Genomic DNA, 6926 nt, shown 5'->3' with positions numbered 1-6926 from the left:
CATTGGGCGCTGGGGACACCGAGCTGTGGCTGGGCATGTACCTCAGGGCAGCGATGGTCAGCATGACTTGCTGCCGCACCGTGGTGTCCAGGCGATCAACGGGCTCCTCTTGCAGCAGCACCTGAGGGGCACAGCGGTGTGGATGGGTCAGGACAGGGCAGCTCCTTCATCCAGCGATAGCCCGTGGGGCTGTCAGAGCCCATCCTGGCACCCCCAACCATTAGCAGTGGTCCCAGCCACGCAGCAGGAAGGGCTGCAGCCATCGCAGAGCACAGGCTGGCCAAGGGACCTGCAGCCGGGCCATGCACGTGGCTCTGGAGCATCGCCAAGGATGCAGCCCCAGAGCGCTGCTCGCTCCGCTCGCACTCCCTGCCTGGCTGAGCCCTCTGCTGCCCCAGGGCTGTGCCGCTGCCCCTGCCTCAGCCTGACCGCCCATCCCCTCACCTCGAGGGTCTCCGCCAGCTCAGGCTGGAAGAACGGCAGCGTGCCGCACAGGGAGGGGTGCGTGCTGCTGGTGGTGCAGATGGTGCAGACGGACCCCAGAAACTTCAGCTTCTGGTCTTCTTGCTGCCAGCCAGGAGGGGACAGACGGACAGACATTGTCAGGCGGGAGAGACAGACGGGGGGTCCATAAGAGCCCCCAGCACCTTCTGAGTATGGGACGGGGGCAGAAAGACTGTGGAGGAGACACAGGCACAGCCACATGGAAGTGGCCATGGATACCTTTGGTCTGCTCCTGATGGATGCTATGATGGTGTCCAGGCTGTTCTTTTCCTCGCTGGACATGTCCGCAGTAGAGATGCATAAACCTGGCCAAGGGAGAGCAGGCCGGGCTGGAGGGCAGGCAGGGGGGAGTAGACGAGTCCTCTGCCCAGCTTCAGGGATGTCCCCAGCCCTGGCTCTAGGCTGGGACACGGGTGCCCCCCGTGCACCCCAGGGGCGAGGGTGCGATGCGGGAGGGCAGCAGGGGAGGGAGCCCCAGTGTGCCCCAAGGAGGGACACCCGGCACCAGGGGGAAGAGGGAGTTCCTGGCCCAGGGATGCTGTGGTGGGGCTGTTCCCTGGGCTCTGCGCTGCGGGGCCGATGCCTGGCTGGGGACTGCAAGCGTGGGACGGGGCAGGGCAGGGTGGGCAGCCCCTGCCCGCGGCACCCGCACGCTCACCTCTACGCATCTCGTTGCACGTCGGCCCGGAGCTGGGAGCCGGGCCGGCTTCGTCCTCCTCCACCCGGGCCAGCCTGGGTTGGCTGGGGGGTCTCGCCTCCATCCTGAGGGAGGGAGGGAAGGGGTGAAGGGGACCCCCACCACCAGAGCTGCCCTGCCAGGAGTGTCGGGGCAGAGCGCTTGGTGGAGCTCCTTGCTCCCACCATGTCCCTGAGACACTCTGCAGGCAGGGCCGGGTGACAGAGCACCCCGATGTCACCCCCGCTCAAGCTCCTGATCCCCCCCTCCACAGCACCCCTCCTGTGACCCCAGAGCCCCGCGGAGCCCTCCTTGCCCCAGGGCGGTGGGACTGACTCCGCTTTCCCCCTTCTCCCGGCACGGGGTTGGGGCTGGGAGCACCCCCTTGTCCCAACCCCACTGTCCCCTCGCTCCTGGGGACTGGGGCCACCCCTACCTGTGGCTGGGCCTGGGTGCAGCCCGTGGCCCTCAGGCACTCGAAGGCTCTTCCCTGTTCCACAGGAGGCCCTGGACACGGCCCAGGGTCTCCCGTCGCGTGAAGGCTGCCGAGCACGCAGGGATGCCGTGTGCACACCGTGCGCTCGGCCACTGCTGCAGCCGCGCTGAGCTGGGGATGCTGGGGTCCCCCTAACATAGCCGGTCCCCCGGTGACGGTTGCCAGGGCCATCAGTAATGGGTCAATTATGAGTCAGTGATGGCGCCTGCCGGGGATCCCTGCCCACCTCAGCCCCGCAGACACGGCCCGGCTGGCAGAGCCCCGGGCAGCAGGAGCGGGCTGGAGCAGGAGGGAGCGGGAAGGCGCGGCAAGGAGCGGGTTGGAGTGGGCAGGCGCCCGCTGCGGGGCTGGGTAAAGCCAGCGCTGCCTCCTCTGCCACCAGGACCCGCCGTGGGTCAGCAGGACCTGCCGTGGGTCAGCAGGACACGCCGTGGGTCAGCAGGACATGCCGTGGGTCAGCAGGACATGCTGTGGGTCAGCAGGACCCGCCGTGGGTCAGCAGGACCCGCCGTGGGTCAGCAGGACACGCTGTGGCAGCGAGCTCGTCACCGAAATCCGGGAAATAAACTCCCTGACCAGAACGACAGCTTAGAAACCCGACGCTCCTTTGTTAGGGCAGCGGGTGCATGGGGAGTCGCTCTGCCTAAGGCACGCCGAGAAGGGCCAGTTCCCAGCTCAGGCATCATCACCACGCACGCACTCATCGTAACGCGGGAAACGCGCACCCAGTTCCCGTTACTGACGCACGTGGCGATGCGGGCAGATGAGGCCGGGGCGCAGGCGCCGCGCGTTTGAGGAGCGGCCTCTGGGGGCTGCGGTGCTCGTCTGGGGAGAAACCCCCTGACTCGTTTTCCACTTTCATGGAAACCCCTTAGCCAGGGCGTTGGGATGCGTGTGGAGTCTTTCCAGTTAACCCCACGTTCCTGTTTGCTCTAATGCACGACCCCGAGAGGCTCCTCGAGGTGTTTCTTTTGCAGCCATGTGCCTGTTTCTCAGGCGTAGCAACAGCAGGAGCCGGCACTGGGTGAGAGGAGACCCCCGGCTCTCCCGCTGCAGCCGGCCTCACCCGGGGAACCGCAGCCCCCGAGACACCGAAACACCAGTTCCGGCACCCTCGCCGCGCTGTCCGCGCCTCGCTCTCTGCGCCCAGTGAACCCCAGCTCCATGCGGTGCCAGTGGCGGGGCGCTCCGCCGGGGGACGCGGCACCGGCCACGGCCACCGCGCGGGCCGCAGCCGGCGGGGAGAGGAGCGCGGCCTCCGGCCGCCAGGGGGCGCGCTGCGGGCGCCGAGCGGTGTCGGCGGCGGAAGTGATGGCGCGGCGGCGGAAGCGGTGGGTCCGGAGGGGCGGCCCGGGGGGCGAGCGGGGCGGGAGCGGCGGGGTCGGTGATGGGCAGAGGCGGGGCGGGGGGGGCAGTGATGGCGGCAGCCATGAGGCCGGGGGCGGGTCAGTGGTGGGCCCGTCACTGAGGGGATGGGTGACGGGTCGGTGGTGGTCAGTGGTGGGTCACTGGCGGGTAAGGTGATACGCGGGTTGACTCCACAGCTCGCTAAAGTTGTAAAGTCGGTATGCTTTATTCAGCGCTGAGGTGCATGGGGATAGCTCCTCCAGAGTACGCACACCCAGGGTGGTTTTTCCTTTACATTTATTCTCTTAAGGTATATATATGCATGAACCTGGGCAAGGGAGAGCAGGCCGGGCTGGAGGGCAGGCAGGGGGGAGTAGACGAGTCCTCTGCCCAGCTTCAGGGATGTCCCCAGCCCTGGCTCTAGGCTGGGACACGGGTGCCCCCCGTGCACCCCAGGGGCGAGGGTGCGATGCGGGAGGGCAGCAGGGGAGGGTGAAGCCCGAAATCAGACTCTACAACTCAGAGACAGTTATAAGGCAGGTATGTTTATTATGGCGCTGGGTGCAAGGGGGATGGCTCTTCCTAACTAGCTCATCGAGGGGTTAAGCAAGCAGGTATTTTTTACACACAAACATGCATATTCATTAGGTTCCAGAGAGAGCAGTGGGGATATTACCATTACTTCAGGTACTCATTATCATAAGTCTCGCTTTTGGTGCTTGCGCACTGCCTTCCGATGGTCATGGGCAGGGATCTTCAAGATGAAGAAAGCAGTCTTCCTCACGGTGCACTTTTCCCCTTTGGCACAGTTGGATGCCCCAGTAATCACAAAACTAGCTAAAACCAGCCAGATCCGTAAGTTTTCTGATAGCTGGCAAAGATTTAGAACAGTGTGACCTTCGTACAAAACTTATTGCAGGATGGGCAGACAAAGAGTATCATAAGCTAGCAGATGTTCGGGAGTCACTGTCTCTGTACTGATAATTAGAAGGATGATAAGAATTAATTCACTCATTAGAAGAATGGAAAGAAATAATTCACTCTTGTTAGTAAGACTAGTAAATTCTGTTATCACACCACAGACTTACAACATAAACGTTGTTGTCTATCTTAGACCGAAGTTAAAAGTATCTTAACTCTATATTTTCCAGGCACTTACTTTCCTTATATCAAGTACCCTGTTTTCTTTTACCTTTGCAAATTCTTTTGCTATATAACTCCATTTTACTCAGGAGTTCTGGCAAAGTATTTACCACTTTCAACTTGTTGTCTAACCTTATGTCTTTTCCAGTCTTCATAATCAGTTACGGACCTTTTACAACACCAAAAAGAACACTGTATCATGCCACAAGTAATCTGTGTTAAAACAATTAGTATTAAGATTCCTGCAACCAGTTTCCTCAACTAGGAGAGATTAGGTAACCATGAAGTTAACTTTTTCCATATTTTTTCAAAACCCCAAGAGGTTTCATCCTTCTTCATTTCATGAAATATTTCAGTTTGTTTCCAAATTTCCTCCAGATCTGTTTCAATTCTGCCACTTTGATCTATATAGGAACCATTATGGAACAAACCCCTCCTTGTGAAGCCAATAATAGCAAGATTGGGTACCACAGCACCTAAGGTGCATGCCCCCTTCCAGTTGGGGTACAGTCTTATGAGCATTTTCTCCACATAACCAATACCATCCTTTCCCTTCAGGAATGGGCCACCACTGAACTACGATACCATCTATATTAATAGTGTGATTGCAATTTGAATAGTGACCTACACCTGTGGCATTTCTTTGTACACAGGTATAATATTCTTAAACCCAGCCTCCAGATCTGAAAGGGTGAATCGGATACACCAAACCTGTCGCTCTTGTCCCTAATATTCTTTTTAATACCAACAAATATCAATAACCTCCTTTTCTCAGTAATTCAGAAAAATCTATTTGCCACTGCTGTCCCAGATAACTTCCTCTCCCAGTTGTCCCAATTTGATCTCTATTTTCAGTTTTAGGATTATTCTTAAGACAGAGCTGACATTGTTTTGTCACTTATGGAACTATGGTGTACAGATTCCTTCCTAAAATTTGTGTACAAAGAGTTGCTACCCCAATGAGTTTTATTATGTTCCTCCTGAAGTAGCTTCCAGAGTTGATTATAGGGAATTACAGTTCGCCCATCAGGTATCTGAACTTAACCCTCTTTTTTTCCCTGTCCTTTCAGATCTTCAATCAACTTTCTATCCTCTTTTGAGTATCTAGGTTCAGATTTCTCAATTGTTAGTTTGCCATCAGGGATTAAGGACATGATTTCAGATTGTTCAGATACTCGTTTGGCTTCGAAATCGGCCAAATTATATCCAGTTTTCTGATTAGAGTCACCTTGTTGATGCCCTCTACAATACATAATAGCTACTTCCTCAGGTAGCTGAACAGCAGTTTCTGTAGCATGCTTAATCTGTTTCCCCTGTTCTAGTTCTTTCCAGATGGCACCATGTGCATGTACCACACCAAATGCGTATTTAGAATCAGTCCAAATATTTATCCTTTTGTCTTTAGCCAATTCCAGGGCTCTCATTAATGCCATTATTTCTGCCTTTTGGGTGGAGGTGTTTGTGGGTAAAGGTTTAGCTTCTATTACCTGTGAAGTGGTGGTAATGGCATATCCTGCCTTTCGTTCACCATTTTTCATGAAGCTACTCCCATCGGTAAACCAAGAATCAAATCTGGTTGGCTTGAATATAGTCTCTACAGTGTCCAAGAAGTCGTGTGTTAGTGGTTCTGTCGATGAACAGCCCCAAGTTCCTCAGCCTGTCTTCATACGGGAGGTGCTCCAGTCCCCTGATCATCCTCGTGGCCCTCCTCTGGACTTGTTCCAACAGTTCCATGTCCTTTTTATGTTGAGGACACCAGAACTGCACACAATGCTCCAGGTGAGGTCTCACAAGAGCAGAGTAGAGGGACAGGATCACCTCCAACCTGCTGGTCACGCTCCTTTTGATGCAGCCCAGGATACGGTTGGCTTTCTGGGCTGCGAGCGCACACTGCCGGCTCATGTTCATTTTCTCATCGACCAGCACCCCCAACTCCTTCTCTGCAGGGCCGCTCTGAATCTCTTCTCTGCCCAGTCTGTAGCTGTGCCTGGGATTGCTCCGACCCAGGTGTAGGACCTTGCACTTGTCATGGTTGAACTTCATAAGGTTGGCATCAGCCCACCTCACAAGCGTGTCAAGGTCCCTCTGGATGGCATCCCTTCCCTCCGGCTTATCAACCGGACCACACAGCTTGGTGTCATCGGCAAACTTGCTGAGGGCGCACTCAATCCCACTGTCCATGTCAGCGATGAAGATGTTAAACAAGACTGGTCCCAACACCGATCCCTGAGGGACACCACTCGTTACTGGTCTCCAGCCGGACATCGAGCCATTGACCACAACTCTTTGTGTGCGGCCATCCAGCCAGTTCTTTATCCACTGAGTGGTCCATTCATCAAATAGGTATCTCTTCAATTTAGAGACAAGGATGTGGTGTGGGACAGTGTTGAACACTTTGCACAAGTCCAGGCAGATGACATCAACTGCTTTACCCTTGTCCATCAGTTCTGTAGCCCCAGCATAGAAGGCCACCAAATTGGTCAGGCAGGATTTCCCCTTAGTGAAGCCATGCTGGCTGTCACCAAGCACCTTGTTGTTTTTCATGTGCCTTAGCATGCCTTCCAGGAGAATGTGCTCCAAGATTTTGCCAGGCACAGAGGTGAGACTGACTGCTCTGTAATTCCCTGGGTCTTCCATTTTCCCCTTCTTGAAAATGGGGGTTCTATTTCCCTTTTTCCAGTCATCGGGAACTTCACCTGACTGCCATGATTTTTCAAATACGATGGCCAGTGGCTTAGCAACTTCATTCGCCAGCTCCTT

The sequence above is a fragment of the Lathamus discolor genome, chromosome 7 (assembly GCF_037157495.1).
Source record: "Lathamus discolor isolate bLatDis1 chromosome 7, bLatDis1.hap1, whole genome shotgun sequence".
Taxonomy (NCBI): domain Eukaryota; kingdom Metazoa; phylum Chordata; class Aves; order Psittaciformes; family Psittacidae; genus Lathamus; species Lathamus discolor.
The sequence above is the reverse complement of the archived record's forward strand: the minus strand, read 5'-3'. Positions refer to the sequence as shown.